At 47.5% G+C, this 17,167-nt stretch overlaps 1 pseudogene; it reads left to right on the top strand.

Annotated features, from left to right (window-relative positions):
- Nucleotides 1–17,167, top strand: part of LOC139245785 (zinc finger protein 585A-like) — a 423,809-nt pseudogene that overhangs the window by 305,617 nt on the left and 101,025 nt on the right.

Raw genomic sequence — 17,167 nt, 5'->3', positions numbered from 1 at the left:
ATTATTTTACTGAGCCCTTTTTTTGTGATAGTGATTGCTTTAAGTTCCTCCCTCGCTTTCGCCCCTTGATTATCTATTATTGGGATGTTTGTAGTATCTTCTACCGTGAAGCCTGACACAAATTATTTGTTCAAAGTCTCTGCCATTTCCCTGTTCTCCATTATTAATTCCCCAGTCTCATTCTCCAAGGGACCAACGTTTACTTTAGTTACCCTATCCTTTTTACATACCTGTAGAAGCTCATACTATCTTTTTTATATTGCTTGCAGGTTTACTCTCACAATCTATCTTCCCTCTCTATTATTTCTTTAGTCATCATTTGCTGTTTTTAAAATATTTGCCAATGCTCCGGCCTCCCACTGATCTTGGCCACTTTGTATGACATTGTTTTCAAATTGATACCATCCTTTACTTCCTTCGTTAGCCACGGGTGATTCTCCCTTCGCTTAAAGTCTTTCCTTCTCACTGAAATATATTTTTGTTGAGTTATGAAATATCTCCTTTATTGTCTGTCACTGCTTCTCAACTGTCTTACACTTTAATCTATTTTCCCAGTTGACTTAAGCCAACTTTTTTTTTTAATACGTTCATGGGATGTGGGCGTCGCTGGCAAGGCCAGCATTTATTGCCCATCCCTAATTGCCCTTGAGAAGATGGTGGTAAGCCACCTTCATGAACTGCTGCAGTCCGTGTGGTGATGGTAGTGCCACAGTGCTGTTAGGGAGGGAGTTCCAGGAATTTGACCTCGCGACGATGAAGGAATGGCGATATGCTTTTAAGTCAGGATGGTGTATGACTTGGTGGGGAATGTGGAGGTGGTGGTGTTCCCATGCGCTTGCTGCCCTTGTCCTTCTCGATGTTGGAGGTCGCGGGTTTGGGAGGTGATGCTGAAGAAGCCTTGGCGAGTTGCTGCAGTGCATCTTGTAGATGGTACACACTGCAGCCACGGTACGCCGGTGGTGGAGGGAGTGGATGTTTAAGGTGGTGGATGGGGTGCCAATCGAGCGGGCTGCTTTGTCCTGGATGGTGTCGAGCTTCTTGAGTGTTGTTGGAGCTGCACTCATCCAGGCAAGTGGAGAGTATCCCATCACACTCCTGGCTTGTGCCTTGTAGATGATGGAAAGGCTTTGGGGAGTCAGGAGATGACACACTCACCGCAGAATACCCAGCCTCTGACCTGCTCGTGTTGCCACAGTATTTATTTGGCAGGTCCAGTTAAGTTTCTGGTCAATGGTGACCCCAGGATGTCGATGGTAGGGGATTCGGCGATGGTAATGCCATTGAATGTTAAGGGGCGGTGGTTAGACTCTCACTTGTTGGATATAGTCATTGTCAGGCACTTGAGTGGCGCGAATGTCACTTGCCAATTATCAGCCCAAGTCTGAATGTTGTCCAGGTCTTGCTGCAAGCGGGCATGGACTGCTCCATTATCTGAGGAGTTGCAAATGGAACTGAATACTGTGCAGTTATCAGCGAACATCCCCAGTTCTGCTTTCATACCTTTATAGTCGCCTTTATTTAGAATCAGGGCACTGGTTTGAGGTCTGACTTTCACACCCTCCAACTGAATTTGAAATTCAACCATGTTATGTTCACTTTTTCTGAGAGGATCTTTTACTATGAGATAATTTATTAATCTTGTCTCATTACACGGTACCAGATCTAAGATAGCCTGCTCCCTGATTGGTTTCTTCAACTTACTCTTCAAGGAAACCATCCCGGATACACTCTTATAAACTCTTCCTCAAGTCGACCTTGGCCAACTTGATTTGTCTAATCAACATGAAGATTAAAGTCGCTCATGATTATTGCCGTACCTTTCTTACAAGCCTCCATTATTTCTTGATTTATACTCCGTCCAACAGTGTAGCTACTGTTAGGGGGCCTATGGACTATGCCCACCAGTGACTTCTTCCCCTTATTATTTCTTATCTCCACTCAAACTGATTCTACATCTTGATCTTTTGAGCCAATATCATTTCTCACTACTGCACTGATCTCATCCTTTATTGACAGAACTACCTCACCTTTTCCTTTCTGTCTATCCTTCTGAATTGTTAAATACCCCTCAATATTCAGTTCCCAGCCTTGGTCACCTTGCAACCACGTTTCTGTAATGGCTGTCAGATCATACCCACTTGTATCTATTTGTCTTGTCAACTCATTCTACATTCTGTCCCTTCCTGTCACAGTCTGGTTATCATTTCCCCCACTGCTACCCTGCTCTATTGCCTTCTCCTTGCTCTTTGACTTTTCAAATTTCTGCTAGCCTGAACCCTCTTTCCCCCCTACCCCCCCAGTACTGGTGCCAGTGCCCCATGAACCGAAACCCATTTCTCCCACACCAGTCTTTGAGCCACGTGTCCATCTCTCTGATCTTATTTACCCTATGCAAATTTGCTTGTGGCTCGGGTAGTAATCCAGAGATTATTGCCTTTGTGGTTCTGCTTTTTAATTTAGCCCCTAGCTGCTCAAAATCCCTCAGTAGAACCTCTTTCTTTGTTCTGTCTATGTCATTGGTCCCTACGTGGACCACGACAACTGGATCTCCCCCCTCCCACTCTCCAGCCCAGAGGAGATGTCCTTAACCTTGGCACCGGGCAGACAACACAACCTTCGGGACTCCCGCTCTCGGCTGCAGAGAACAGTATCTATCCCCCTAACTATACTCTTTCCTACCACTACAGCATTTATTTTTACTCCCCCCATTGAATGGCCTCCTGTACCACGGCGCTGTGGTCAGTTTGCTCATCCTCCCTGCAGTCCCAGCCCTCGTCCAAACAGGGAACAAGAATCTCGGACCTGTTGGACAATTGCAAGGGCTGAGGCTCCTCCATCACTACCTCCTGGGTCCCCACAGCTGCCTCGCTCATAGTCACACCCTCCTGTCCCTGACCACGGACCAAATTTGAATTAATTAATCTAAGGGGTGTGACAGCCTCCTGGAACACAGGGTCCAGGTAAGTCTCCCCCTCCCTGATGTGTCGCAGTGTCTGCAGCTCGGACTCCAGCTCATCAACGCGGAGCCGAAGTTCCTCGAGCAGCCAACACTTACTGCAGATGTGGTCGCCGTGGACCTCAATGGGGTCAACCAGCTCCCACATGTAGCAGCAGTAACACATCGCTGCCCTGCCATCTCGAATGGATTTAATTAAGTTTTCACGTTTTGAAAGTTTAGATTTTTAATCCCAGCTCTTAGTTTAAACCAATGCCCAAGAGAGAAAAACTGACCAACCAATCACTTCCCTGCTTTCCTGTGACATCACACTTTGAATCTTTTTACTTCTTACCCTCCCAGGTCACTTGGTGCTGTTTCGGCTGTCTGCTCGGCTGACTCACGCCCTTTGTAGGCTTACCGCTGCTCCCACTCTGTGCCCTTTCCGAAGTCCCACTGCTCGGCTGACTCACGCCCTTTGTAGGCTTACCGCTGCTCCCACTCTCGGGCCCTTTCCGAAGTCCCACTGCTCGGCTGACTCACGCCCTTTGTGCGCTTACCGCTGCTCCCACTCTCACGCCCTTTCCGAAGTCCCACTGCTCGGCTGACTCACGCCCTTTGTAGGCTTACCGCTGCTCCCACTCTCGGGCCCTTTCCGAAGGGATGGACGCAAGTAGGTTTTTCCCCTCGTGTTGGTTCTCTCACCACCTGCTGCAGGCCCAGTCTGGAGCGATGTCCTTCAGGACTCAGTCAGTAGTGGTGCTGCCGAGCCAGTCTTGATGGACATTGAAGTCCCCCACCCAGAGTACATTCTGTGCACCTTGCTACTCTCAGTGCTTCTTCCAAGTGGTGTTCAACATGGAGGAGTACTGATTCATCAGCTGAGGGAGGGCGGTGGGTGGTAATCAGCAGGAGGTTTCCTTGCCCATGCTTGACCTCGAGCCACGAGACTTCATGGGGTCCGGAGTCAATGTTGAGGAGTCCCAGGGCCACACCCTCCCGACTGTATACTACTGTGCTGCCACCCCTGGTGGATCTGTCCTGACGGTGGGACAGGACATACCCAGGGATGGTGATGGAGGAGTCTGGGACATTGGCTGAAAGGTATGATTCTGTGAGTATGACGATGTCAAGCTGTTGCTTGACTAGTCTGGGACATCTCTCCCAATTTTGGCACAAGTCCCCAGATGTTGGTGGGAAAGACTGGGCTGGGTGTGCCGTTGTCGTGTCCGTAACCGGGGCGGAGGTCGATGCTGGGTGGTCCGTCCGGTTTTATTTTTATTATTGATTTTCGTAGCGGTGGATCAATTGATGAATCAGTATGGTCTTGAATGGCGGAGCAGGGTCGAGGAGACAAATGGCCTACACCTGCTTCTAATTCTTATGTGTTTATACCTTAGCCCAGATCATTTCTCTATATTAAGAGCAATGGTCCCAACACTGACCCTGGGGACACCACTGTTTACATCCCTCCAGTCTGAAGAACATCCATTAACCATTACTCTCTGTTTTCTGCCCTTTACCCAACTTCCTCTCCACGCGGCCCCACTCCCTTTAATACCGTGAGCCTTAATTTGATCAACAAGCCTCCTGTCCGGCACCTTATCAAACACCTTTTGACAATCCATCTACACAACATCCCCTGCATTTCCTTTCTCACTGCACTCTGTTATTTCCTGCAATAATCCCTGCTGTCTGTCCTGAATCAACCCATTTCACTACCAAATGTTGCAAAGTTTACTTCTGTAGCCAGAATCCCCCGTGCAGGGATAAAGAGCTCTATCAATGACAACAGGAGCCCAGACGCGGGACCGCGCTGTGCTCTGAGCAGGCGCAGTGCCAGTGGTGGAGGTGGTCTGAGGCGGAAGAGACGTTCTGCGAGTCGGTAGGAGCTTGTGGGCTCAGCAGAGGAATTGGACCCCTGGGTGGGCTGGGCAGCTTCATAAATACCTGGTGTAGGCCTCAGGCCCCGAATACGAGCCCGCAGGCCCCATGTTTGACCCGCGGTGATAGACCCGACCGCTCGGGGTAACTAGCCGAATTCTTGGACAGGATCAGGGCGCCTGCGTGCCCATCTTGCTACAGGAGCAGAGGATGGGCGGGGCTTTAGAGTCCCAGTGACCAGGAGAGAAAATCATTCCTCATTTATTCTCAGTCTGCATACCAGTGATATAGAACTGAGCTCAACCAGAGAAGAGGGAGTGAGAAAACAGCAGATGGAAGAAAGAATGATGGAGGTGGTGCGATGAGTTTGGATTTCAGCACCGGGAGGAGGGAGAGTGTGTGGGACGGGAATTTACAGCTTTGGGGGAACAAGAGAGGAAAGAATGTTCCGTAGAAACTAGGATTGTCTGTCCTCCATTTCTATCCTGCACTTCCAGTGCTGACTTTTGTAAACTCCTTTTACAGGATATTAGAAAAGGAGGATTTGCAGACGGGAAACTCCAACTAATCATATCGAGATCTGACAGAGTCACTCGATTCACCTGTATATCATCGGCCTTTGAATGTGGAAGGAGAAACATTTGTCTGTTCTGTCTGTGGGAAAAGATTTTCAACATTAGTGTGACTGGAAAAGCACCGAGACACACACACCCGAGTGAGAGTGTTCCAGTGCACTGACTGTGGAAAGAGCTTTAACCAGTTATACAGCCTGAAAAAACATCGCACTATTCACAGCGGGGAGAAACCGTTCATGTATTGTGTGTGTGGATCAGGCTTCAACTGATCGTCCAACCTGGAGAGACACAAGGACACCTGCACCATGGAGAAACCGTGGAAATGTGGAGATTGTGGGAAGGGATTCAATTACCCATCTGAGCTGGAAACTCATCGACGCAGTCACACCGGAGAGAGGCCGTTCACCTGTCTCGTGTGTGGGAAGGGATTCACTCGGTCATCCGCTCTGTTGGTACACCAGCGAGTTCACACTGGGGAGAGGCCATTCATCTGTCCTGTGTGCGGGAAGGGATTCACTCGTTCATCCCACCTGCTAGCACACCAGCGAGTTCACACTGGGGAGAGGCCGTTCACCTGCTCGGTGTGTGAGATGAGATTCACTCGTTCATCCCACCTGCTAGCACACCAGCGTATTCACACTGGGGAGAGGCCATTTACCTGTCCCATGTGTGGGAAGGGCTTCACTCAGTCATCCAGCCTACGGGCACACCTGTGCACTCACACTGGGGAGAGGCCATTCACCTGCTCCGAGTGTGGGAAGGGCTTTACTTGTTTATCCAACTTGCTGACACACCAACGCATTCACACTGGGGAGAGACCGTTCATCTGCTCTGAATGTGGAAAGGGTTTCGTTCGATCATCCCAGCTGCTGGCACACCAGCAAGTTCACACTGGGGAGAAGCCGTTCACCTGCTCCGAGTGTGGGAAGGGATTCACTGATTCATCCACCCTGCTGACACACCAACGCATTCACACTGGGGAGAGACCGTTCATCTGCTCTGAATGTGGGAAGGGATTCACTCGAACATGTGACCTGCTGACACACCAGCGAATTCACAGGGGACTGCAGGGATTGGACTCTGCTGTTATTGTTGCTGGACTGAACATCCCGGACTGAACCATGTTCACTCGGACAGTTGGGGTTTGTTGCCGCTGGTGTAATTAATCCCTGCAACTGGGCTGGAGTTTAATTTTCTGGATATCATAGAATGGTTACAGCAGAGAAGGAGGCCTTTCGGACCGTCGAGCCTGTGCCGGCTCTCTGCAAGAGCACTTCAGCTAGTCCCACTCCCTGCCCTTTCCCCGTAGCCCTGCAAATGCTTTATTTCCGGTACTTATCCAATTCACTTTTTGAAAGCCAAGATTGAATCTGCCTCCACCAGCCTTTCAGGCCGTGCATTCCAGATCCTAAACACTCGCTGCGTAAAAAAAGTTTTTTCTCGTGTTGCCTTTGGTTCTTTTGCCGATCACCTTGAATCTGTGTCCTCTGGTTCTCGACCCTTCCGCCAATGGGAATATTTTCTCTCTACTCTGTCCAGACCCCTCATGATTTTATCAAATCTCTCAACCTTCTCTGTTCTAAGACCACCCCCAGGTTCTTCAGTCTATCCATGTAACTGAAGTCCCTCATCCCGCAAATCTTGTTGTGCGAGGCCCCTTGGGAAATAATGACCATAATATGGTAGAATTCTTTATTAAGATGGAGAGTGACACAGTTAATTCATAGACTCGGGTCCTGAACTTGGGGAAAGGTAACTTCGATGGTATGAGACGTGAATTGGCTGGAATAGACTGGTGAGTGATACTTAAAGGGTTGACGGTGGATAGGCAATGGCAAACATTTAAAGATCACGTGGATGAACTTCAACAATTGTACATCCCTGTCTGGAGTAAAAATAAAACGGGGAAGGTGGCTCAACCGTGGCTAACAAGGGAAATTAAGGATAGTGTTAAATCCAAGGAAGAGGCATATAAATTGGCCAGAAAAAGCAGCAAACCTGAGGACTGGGAGAATTTTGCAATACAGCAGAGGAGGACAAAGGGTTTAGTTAGGAGGGGGAAAATAGAGTATGAGAGGAAGCTTGCTCGGAACATTAAAAACTGACTGCAAAAGCTTCTATAGATGTGTGAAGAGACAAAGATTAGTGAAAACATTGCAGTCAGATTCGCGTGAATTTATAATGGGGAACAAAGAAATGGCAGACCAGTTAAACAAATACTTTGGTTCTGTTTTCACGAAGGAAGACACACATAACCTTCTGGAAATACAAGGGAACCGAGGGTCTAGGAAGAAGGAGGAACTGAAGGATATCCTTATAAAGCGGGAAATTGTGTTAGGGAAATTGATGGGATTGAAGGCCGATAAATCCCCAGGGCCTGATAGTCTGCATCCCAGAGTACTTAAGGAAGTGGCCATAGAAATAGTGGATGCATTGGTGGTCATTTTCCAACAGTCTATCGACTCTGGATCAGTTCCTATGGACTTGAGGGTAGCTAATGTAACACCACTGTTTAAAAAAGGAGGGAGAAAGAAAACGGGTAATTATAGACCAGTTAGCCTGACATCAGTAGTGGAGAAAATGTTGGAATCAATTATTAAAGATGAAATAGCAGCGCATTTGGAAAGCAGTGACAGGATCGTTCCAAGTCAGCATGGATTTATGAAAGGGAAATCATGCTTGACAAATCTTCTGGAAGTTTTTGAGGATGTGGACAAAATTAGTGGAGTGGACAAGGGAGAACCAGTCGATGTGTGTATTTGGACTTTCAAAAGGCTTTTGACAAGGTCCCACACAAGAGATTGGTGTGCAAAATTAAGGCACATGGTATTGGGGGTAATGTACTGACGTGGATAGAGAACTGGTTGGCAGACATGAATCAAAGAGTGGAAATAAACGTGTCCTTTTCAGAATGGTAGACAGTGACTAGTGGGGTGCCGCAGGGTTCAGTGCTGGGACCCCAGCTATTTACAATATACATCAATGATTTGGATGAAGGAATTGAATGTACTATCTCCAAGTTTGCAGATGACACTAAACTGGGTGGCGGTGTGAGCTGTGAGGAGGATGCTTAGAGGCTGCAGGGTATCTTGGACAGGTTATGTGAGTGGGCAAATGCATGGCAGATGCAGTATAATGTGGATAAATGTAAGGTTATCCACTTGGGGGCAAAAACACAAAGGCAGAATATTATCTGAATGGCAGCAGATTAGGAAAGGGGGAGGTGCAACGAGACCTGGGTGTCATGGTTCATCAGTCATTGAAAGTTGGCATGCAAGTACAGCAGGCGGTGAAGGCAGCAAATGGTATGTTGGCCTTCATAGCTAGGGGATTTGAGTATAGGAGCAGGGAGGTCTTACTGCAGTTGTACAGGGCCTTGGTGAGGCCTCACCTGGAATATTGTGTTCAATTTTGGTCTCCTAACCTGAGGAAGGACGTTCTTGCTATTGAGGGAGTGCAGCGAAGGTTCACCAGACTGATTCCTGGGATGGTGGGACTGACATATGAGGAGAGACTGGATCAACTAGGCCTTTATACACTGAAGTTTAGAAGGATGAGAGGGAATCTCACAGAAACTTACAAGATTCTGACGGGACTGGACAGGTTAGATGCGGGAAGAATGTTCCCGATGATGGAAAAGTCCAGAACCAGGGAACACAGTCTTTGGATAAGGGATAGGCCTTTTAGTACTGAGATGAGGAGAAACTTCTTCACTCAGAGTTGTTAACCTGTGGAATTCTCTACCACAGAGAGTTGATGATGCCAGTTCATTGGATATATTCAAGAGGGAGTTAGATATGGCCCTTATGGCTAAAGGGATCAAAGGGGTATGGAGAGAGAGCAGGAAAGAGGTACTGAGGGAATGATCAGCCATGATCTTATTGGATGGTGGTGCAGGCTCGAAGTGCAGAATGGCCTACTCCTACACTCATTTTCTATGTTTCTTAATCATTCTTGTAAATCTTTTCTGCTCCCTCTGTCAAACAACTGTCAAACAAGCTTTGTTTCCTACATACAGTGAATCGATTCCTTGATTTCTCCATGGGGAGGCTAATTATGTCCTGTTATCGACTGTTCCATTTTTAAGCTTTTTCTCCTTTGTCAAAGGAAGACTTGTATTTATAAAATGCTTTTCACAGCCTCTGTTTTAGTGATGTTGGTTGAGGGATAAATGTTGACCAGGACACCGGAGAGATATTTTTTCTTCAAAATAATGTCATGGAATCTTTTACACCCACTTGAGAGGTCAGATGGGTCTGATTCGTTTTTTTATTCGTTCAAGGGATGTAGGCATCGCTGGTAAGGCCAGCGTTGCTGGTTAAAGAGGAGATTAACACAATAGTAAGGAAGGACATTGGCTTGGATGATGTGGAATCTGTATGGGTAGAGCTGCAGAAAACGCTAGTGGGAGTTGTGCACTGACCACCAAACAGTAGTAGTGAGGTTGGGGTTGGCATCACACAGGAAATTAGGGATGCGTACAATAAAGGTAGAGCAGTTATCATGGGTGACTTTAATCTACATATAGATTGGGTTAACCAAACTGGTCGCAATACGGTGGAGGAGGATTGCCTGGAGTGTCTAAGGGATGGTTTTCTAGACCATTATGTCGAGGAACCAACTAGTGAATTGGCTAGAATAGACTAGCGAATGATACTTAAAGGGTTGACGGTGGATAGGCAATGGTAGACATTTAAAGATCACATGGATGAACTTCAACAATTGGACATCCCTGTCTGGCGTAAAAATAAAACGGGGAAGTTGGCTCAACCGTGGCTAACGAGGGAAATTAGGGGATAGTGTTAAATCCAAGCAAGAGGCATATAAATTGGCCAGAAAAAGCAGCAAACCTGAGGACTTTAGAATTCAGCAGAGGACAAAGCATTTAATTAGGAGGGAGAAAATAGAGTATGAGAGGAAGCTTGCCGGGAACATAAAAACTGACTGCAAAAGCTTCCACAGATATGTGAAGAGAAAAAGATTAGCGAAGACAAATGTAGTCCCTTGCAGTCAGAATCAGGTGAATTTATAATGGGGAACAAATAAATGGCAGACCAATTGAACAAATACTTTGGTTCTGTCTAAACTAAGGAAGACACAAATAACTTTCCGGAAATTCTAGGGGACCGAGGGTCTAGCGAGAAGGGGGAACTGAAGGAAATCCTTATTAGTCAGGAAATTGTGTTCAGGAAATTGATGGGATTGAAGGACGATAAATCCCCAGGGCCTGATAGTCTGCATCACAGAATACTTAAGGAAGTGGCCCTAGAAATAGTGGATGCATTGGTGGTTATTTTCCAACATTCTATAGACTCTAGATCAGTTCCTATGGATTGGAAGGTAGTGAATGTAAAACCACTTTTTCAAAAAATGAGGGAGTGAGAAAACAGGGAATGATAGACCGGTTAGCCTGACATCGGTAGTGGGGAAAATGTTGGAATCAATTATTAAAGATGTAATAGCAGCGGCTTTGGAAAGCAGTGAATGGCTCGGTCCAAGTTGGCATGGATTTATGAAAGGGAAATCATGCTTGACAAATCTTCTCAAAAATGTTGAAGATGTAACTAGAAGAGTGGACAAGGGAGAACCAGTGGATGTGGTGTATTTGGACTTTCAAAAGGCTTTTGACAAGGTCCCACATGAGATTAGTGTACAAAATTAAAGCACATGGTATTGGGGGTAATGTATTGACGTGGATAGAGAACTGGTTGGCAGACTGGAGGCAAAGATTAGAAATAAACGGTTTTTTTTCAAAATGGCAGGCCGTGACTAGTGGGGTACCGTAAGTTTCAGTGCTGGGACCCCAGCTATTAACAATATACATTAATGATTTCGACGAAGGAATTGAATGTAATATTGCCAGGTTTGCAGATGACACCAAGCTGGGTGGCAGTGTGAGCTGTGAGGACGATGCTCAGAGGCTGCAGGGTGACTTGGACAGGTGAGGTGAGTGGGCAAATGCATGGCAGATGCAGTATAATGTAGATAAATGTAAGGTTATCCACTTTGGTGGCAAAAACAGGAAGGCAGAATATTATCTGAATGGTGACAGATTAGGAAAAGGGGAGGTGCAGCGAGACCTGGGTGTCATGGTACATCAGTCATTGAAAGTTGGTCTGCAGGTACAGCAGGCGGTGAAAACGGCATGTTGGCCTTCATAGCGAGAGGATTTGAGCACAGGAGCAGGGAGGGCTTACTGCAGATGTACAGGGCCTTGGTGAGGCCACAACTTGAATATTGTGTACAGTTTTGGTCTCCTAATCTGAGGAAGGACATTCTTGCTATTGAGGGAGTGCAGCGAAGGTTCACCAGACTGATTCCGGGATGGCAGGACTGACATATGAAGAAAGACTGGATCGACTAGGCTTATATTCACTGGAATTTAGAAGAATGAGAGGGGATCTCATAGAAACATATAAAATTCTGACAGGATTGGACAGATTAGATGCAGGAAGAATTTCCCGATGTTGGGGAAGTCCAGAACCAGGGGTCACAGTCTAAGGATAAGGGGTAAGCCATTTAGGACCGAGATGAGAAGAAACTTCTTTACCCAGAGAATTGTGAACCTGTGGAATTCTCTACCAGAGAAAGTTGTTGAGGCCAGTCCGTTCGATATATTCAAAAGGGAGTTAGATGTGGCCCTTACAGCTAAAGGGATCGAGGGGTATGGAGAGAAAGCAGGAATGGGGTACTGAAGATGCATGATCAGCCATGATCATATTGAATGGTGGTGCAGGCTCGAAGGGCCGAATGACCTGCTCCTGTACCTTTTTTCTATGTATTTATTGCCCATCCATAATTGCCCTTGAGAAGATGGTGGGGAGCCACCTTCTTGAACCGCTGCAGTCCGTGTGGTGTTGGTACTCCCACAGTACTGTTAGGAAGGGAGTTCCAGGATTTTGACTCAGCGGCAATGAAGGAACGGCGATATGCTTCCAGATCGGGATGGTGTGTGACTCGGAGGGGAATATGGAGATGGTGATGTTCCCATGCGCCTGCTGCCCTTGTCCTTCAAGGTGGTAGAAGTTATGGGTTCAGGAGATGCTGCCGAAGAAGCCTTGGCGTGTTGCTGCAGTACATCTTGTACATGGTAAACACTGCAGCCACGGTACATCGATGATGGAGGGAGTGAATGTTTAAGGTGTTCGATGGGGTGCCAATAAAGTGGCCTGCTTTGTCCTGGATGGTATCGAGCTGCTTGTGTTGTCGCAGTTGCACCCATCCAGGCAAGTGGAGAGTATTCCATCACACTCCTGACTTGTGCCTTGTAGATGGTGAAAAGACTTTGGGGAGTCAGGAGGTGAGACACTGGCCGTAGAATACCCAGCCTCTGACCTGCTCTTGTTGCCACAGTATTTATGTGGCTGGTCCAGTTAAGTTTCTGGTCAATGGTAATCCCGAGGATGTTGATGGTAGGGGATTCGGCGATGGTAATGCCATTGAATGTTATGGGGTGGTGGTGTCTTGCTTGTTAGAGATAGTCATTGCCTGGCACTTTTGTGTCGTGAATGTTACTTGCCACTTATCTGCCCAAGCCTGAATGTTGTCCACGTCTTACTGTAAGCGGGCATGGACTGCTCCATTATCTGAGGAGTTGGAACTGAACACTGTGCAGTCATCAGCGAACAGCCCCATTTCTGACATTATGATGGAAGGAAGGTCATTGATAAAACAACTGAAGATGGTTGGGCTGAGGACACTGCCCTGAGGAACTCCTGGGGCTGTGATGATTGACCTCCAACCACCATAACCATCTTCCTTTGTGCTAGATATGACTCCAACCAGTGGAGAGTTTTCCCCCTGATTCCCATTGACTTCACTTTTACTCGGGCTCCTTGATGCCACACTCAGTCAAATACTGCCTTGATGTCAAGGGCAGTCATTCTCACCTCACCTCTAGAGTACAGCTGTTTTGTCCATGTTTGGACCAAGGCTGTAATGAGGTCTGGAACAGAGTGGTCCTGGGGGAACCCAAACTGGGTATCAGTGAGCAGGTTATTGGTGAGTAAGTGCCGCTTGATAGCACTGTGGACGACATCTTCCATCACTTTGCTGATGATTGAGAGTAGACTGATGGAGCGGTAATTGGCCGGATTGGATTTGTCCTTCTTTTTGTGGACAGGACATACCTGGGCAGCTTTCTATATTGTTGGGTAGATGCCAGTGTTGTAGCTGTACTGGAACAGCTTGGCTAGAGGCACAGCTAGTTCTGGAGCACAAGTCTTCAGCACAACAGCCGGGATGTTGTCGGGGCCCATAGCCTTTGCTGTATCCAGTGCATTCAGCCCTTTCTTGCTATCACGTGGAGTGAATCGAATTGGCTGAAGACTGGCTTCTGTGATGGTGGGAACCTCAGGAGGAGGCCGATATGGATCATCCACTCGACACTTCTGGCTGAAGATGGTTGTAAACACTTCAGTCTTTTCTTTTGCACTCGCGTGCTGGGCTCTGCCATCATTGAGGATGGGGATATTCATGGAGCCTCCTCCTCCCGTTAATTGTTTCATGGTCCACCACCATTCACCACTGGATGTGGCAGGACTACAGAGCTTTAATCTGATCCATTGGTTGTGGGACTGCTTAGCCCTGTCTACAGCATGCTGCTTCTGTTTTTAAGCATGCATGTATTACTGTGTTGCAACTTTCCCAGATTGGCACCTCATTTTTAGGTACGTCTGGTGCTGCTCCTGGCATGTTCTTCTACACTCTTCATTGAACCAGGGTTGGTCCCCTGGCTTGATGGTAATGGTAGAGTGAGGGATATGCCGGGCCATGAGGTTACAGATTGTGGTGGAATACAATTCTACTGCTGCTGATGGCCCACAGTGCCTCATGGATGCCTAGTTTTGAGCTGCTAGATTTGTTCTGAATATATCCCATTTAGCACGATGGTAGTGCCACACAACACAATGGAGGGTGTCCTCTGTGTGAAGATGAGAGTTCATCTCCAGAATGACTGTGAGGTGGTCGCTGCTACCAGTGCTGTCATGGAAAGATGCATCTGCAACAGGTACATTGGTGATGTTATGTCTTAGATAAGGAGTCAGACTAGATACTGCAAGCTCAAAGTAAGTGTGACCATAGTCCCTTATTGCAGGTCTCAGAGTGCTTCTCCAGCCTGTGAGGCCTCCTTCTATGCAGGTACTCCCAAGGGATTGTGGGATCCCTTGGGACATCAGGGGATAAGCCCTCTGGTGATTAGACATAGTAATTACAGATTTACATACATAACAGGTGAGGACGAGGTCAAGTAGGTTTTTCCCTCATGTTGGTTCTCTCACCACCTGCTGCAGGCCCAGTCTGGCAGCTATGTCCTTCAGGACTGGGCCAGCTCGGTCAGTAGTGGTGCTACCGAGCCACTCTTGATGATGGACATTGAAGTCCCCCACCCAGAGTACGTTCTCTGTCCTTGCTACTCTCAGTGCTTTTTGCAAGTGGTGTTCAACATGGGGGAGTACTGATTCATCAGCTGATGGAGGGCAGTAGGTGGTAATCAGCAGGTTTCCTTATCCATGCTTGACCTGAAGCCATGAGACTTTATGGTGTCTGGAGTTTTACCTATTACTGATGTCAAACTGATGGGCCTACAGCTACCTGGGTCTGCATTGGCACCTTTTTTAAAAATGGGGACTCCTTCCAATCTGTAGGAACCATTCCAGAGTGCAGTGATCAATTAAAAATACAGGCAATTAGCGATAATTAATCCCTGCCCGTGAGCTTGGTCCACTTGAACCCAGATAGCTTCAGCTGTGCCTAATGAGGCAATATCAAGTCTCTCTCTCGAGCTGTTAGATTCTCACTGATAAAAATAGCAGCCCCACCTCCCCTTTGGCCTACACTAACCTTTCTGAAACCCTTGTAGCCCTTTAGATGAATGTCTGTGCCATCATTATCATCTAGTCATGTCTGAGAAATACACAATGTCTAAATTCTTCAACACATCACAGGATTGCAATTCTAACAATTTGCTTCTTACACTCCTTTGCATTTACATGAAAGCAATTTAAAAGGTCTCACATCTATTAATTCTTGTTTGCTTCCTAACTGGTTTATCTTCATGCTTTGCTGCTATGTAATTATCATGTGCAGTAAGGCTAACTTTGAACTTATCTACACTATCCCCTTGCTGAACTCGGGGATAATTCAGCACCCTCTGCCAGCCTTTTAGCTCCCAAGAGGTTAAGATGGAGGCTGTCCCTCCTAAACAACTTACCTTGTCCAGGGAACACCTCACGATTATTGATGAAGTGAAGCTGCTTCTTGCAGAGGTCCTGAAGCCGATGTTGAATCCCACGGATTTGCCTGTTCCTCTCCCTCGATCTGGACATGACTGGTAATAGCCCGGAGACTACTAACCTTGCACCCCTTTGCTGAAGGACATCTATGAGGCTTTTGTAGGAATCCTGCAAAACAAATGGACTTCTATCCATGATATCGTTAGTTCCAATATGTAAACCTACTGCAGAATCCTGACACTCACCTTTCATTAGTTCATCCACACGATCCCGGAGATCAGCTATCTTGGCTCCTGGAAAACAGAAGTCTGCTCTTGACACAGCCTTGCCTCTACACAGGGTGCTGTCTGTGTGCCTGATGATGGAGTCCCCTATGAGGATTTCCGTTTGCCTCTTGCTTTTCCTTGGCTGTTCAAGCAACGTCCTTTTGGACTTTGCAGCCTTCCTCTTATCTTTTCCAAGATGCTGATATGAGCATTGAGGTTCGGTGTCATTGCTGCTAACATCACTGCCTGTTCTCCAAATCACAAAAGTGGGGCATACCCCTGTTTGAAGCAATCAGAAAATCCAAAGAAACTCCCTTTAAACGGGCACAGAGACTCTCCCTTTAAACGGGCACAGAGACTCTCCCTTTAAATGGGCACAGAGACTATGTGAAACTAAGAAAGAAGCATTATTGGCCGACTAAAAGTAAACCAGATGCTGGTGCCTGTAAGTCACCATAGGCAGTCCCTCGGAATCGAGGAAGACTTGCTTCCACTCTGAGCATGAGTTTTTAGTTGGCTGAACAGTCCAATACGAGAACCACAGTCTCTGTCACAGGTGGGACAGACAGTGGTTGAAGGAAAGGGTGGGTGGGGAGTCTGGTTTGCCGCACGCTCTTTCCGCTGCCTGCACTTGACGTCTGCATGCTCTCGGCGACGAGACTGAGGAGCTCAGCGCCTTCCCGCATGCTCTTCCTCCACTTCGAGCGGTCTTTGGCCAGGGACTCCCAGGTGCCAGTGGGGATGTCGCACATTATCAGAGAGGCTTTGAGGATGTCCGTGTAACGTTTCTCCTGCTCACCTTTGGCTCGTTTGCCGTGGGCAAGATCCGAGTAGAGTGCTTGCTTTGGGAGTCCCGTGTCTTGCATGTGAACTATGTGGCCTGCCCAGCGGAGCTGATCGAGTGTGGTCAGTGCTTCAATGCTGGGGATGTTGGCCTGGACGAGGACGCTAATGTTGGTGAGTCTGTCCTCCCAGGGGATTTGTAGGATCTTGCGAGACATCGTGGGTGGTATTTCTCCAGCGACTTGAGCTGTCTACTGTACATGGTCCACGACTCTGAGCCATACAGGAGGCGGGAATTACTACGGTGCCTGTAAGTAGCGCTCCACCAGCCGACATCCGACTGAACCCCGACTGCTGAAGCTGTGATTGTCAGTGCCAGGCACAGGACCAGGGGGCGAGGGACAATTTTTGGTCCGGGGCGCTGTGCATGGTTATTACTTCAGCATCACAGAGTGCAGCAGAGTCACTGCAAAACTCCCGCCAACTTTA

Source organism: Pristiophorus japonicus, unplaced genomic scaffold, assembly GCF_044704955.1.
Source record: "Pristiophorus japonicus isolate sPriJap1 unplaced genomic scaffold, sPriJap1.hap1 HAP1_SCAFFOLD_236, whole genome shotgun sequence".
Lineage (NCBI taxonomy): Eukaryota > Metazoa > Chordata > Chondrichthyes > Pristiophoridae > Pristiophorus > Pristiophorus japonicus.
The sequence above is the reverse complement of the archived record's forward strand: the minus strand, read 5'-3'. Positions and strand labels throughout refer to the sequence as shown.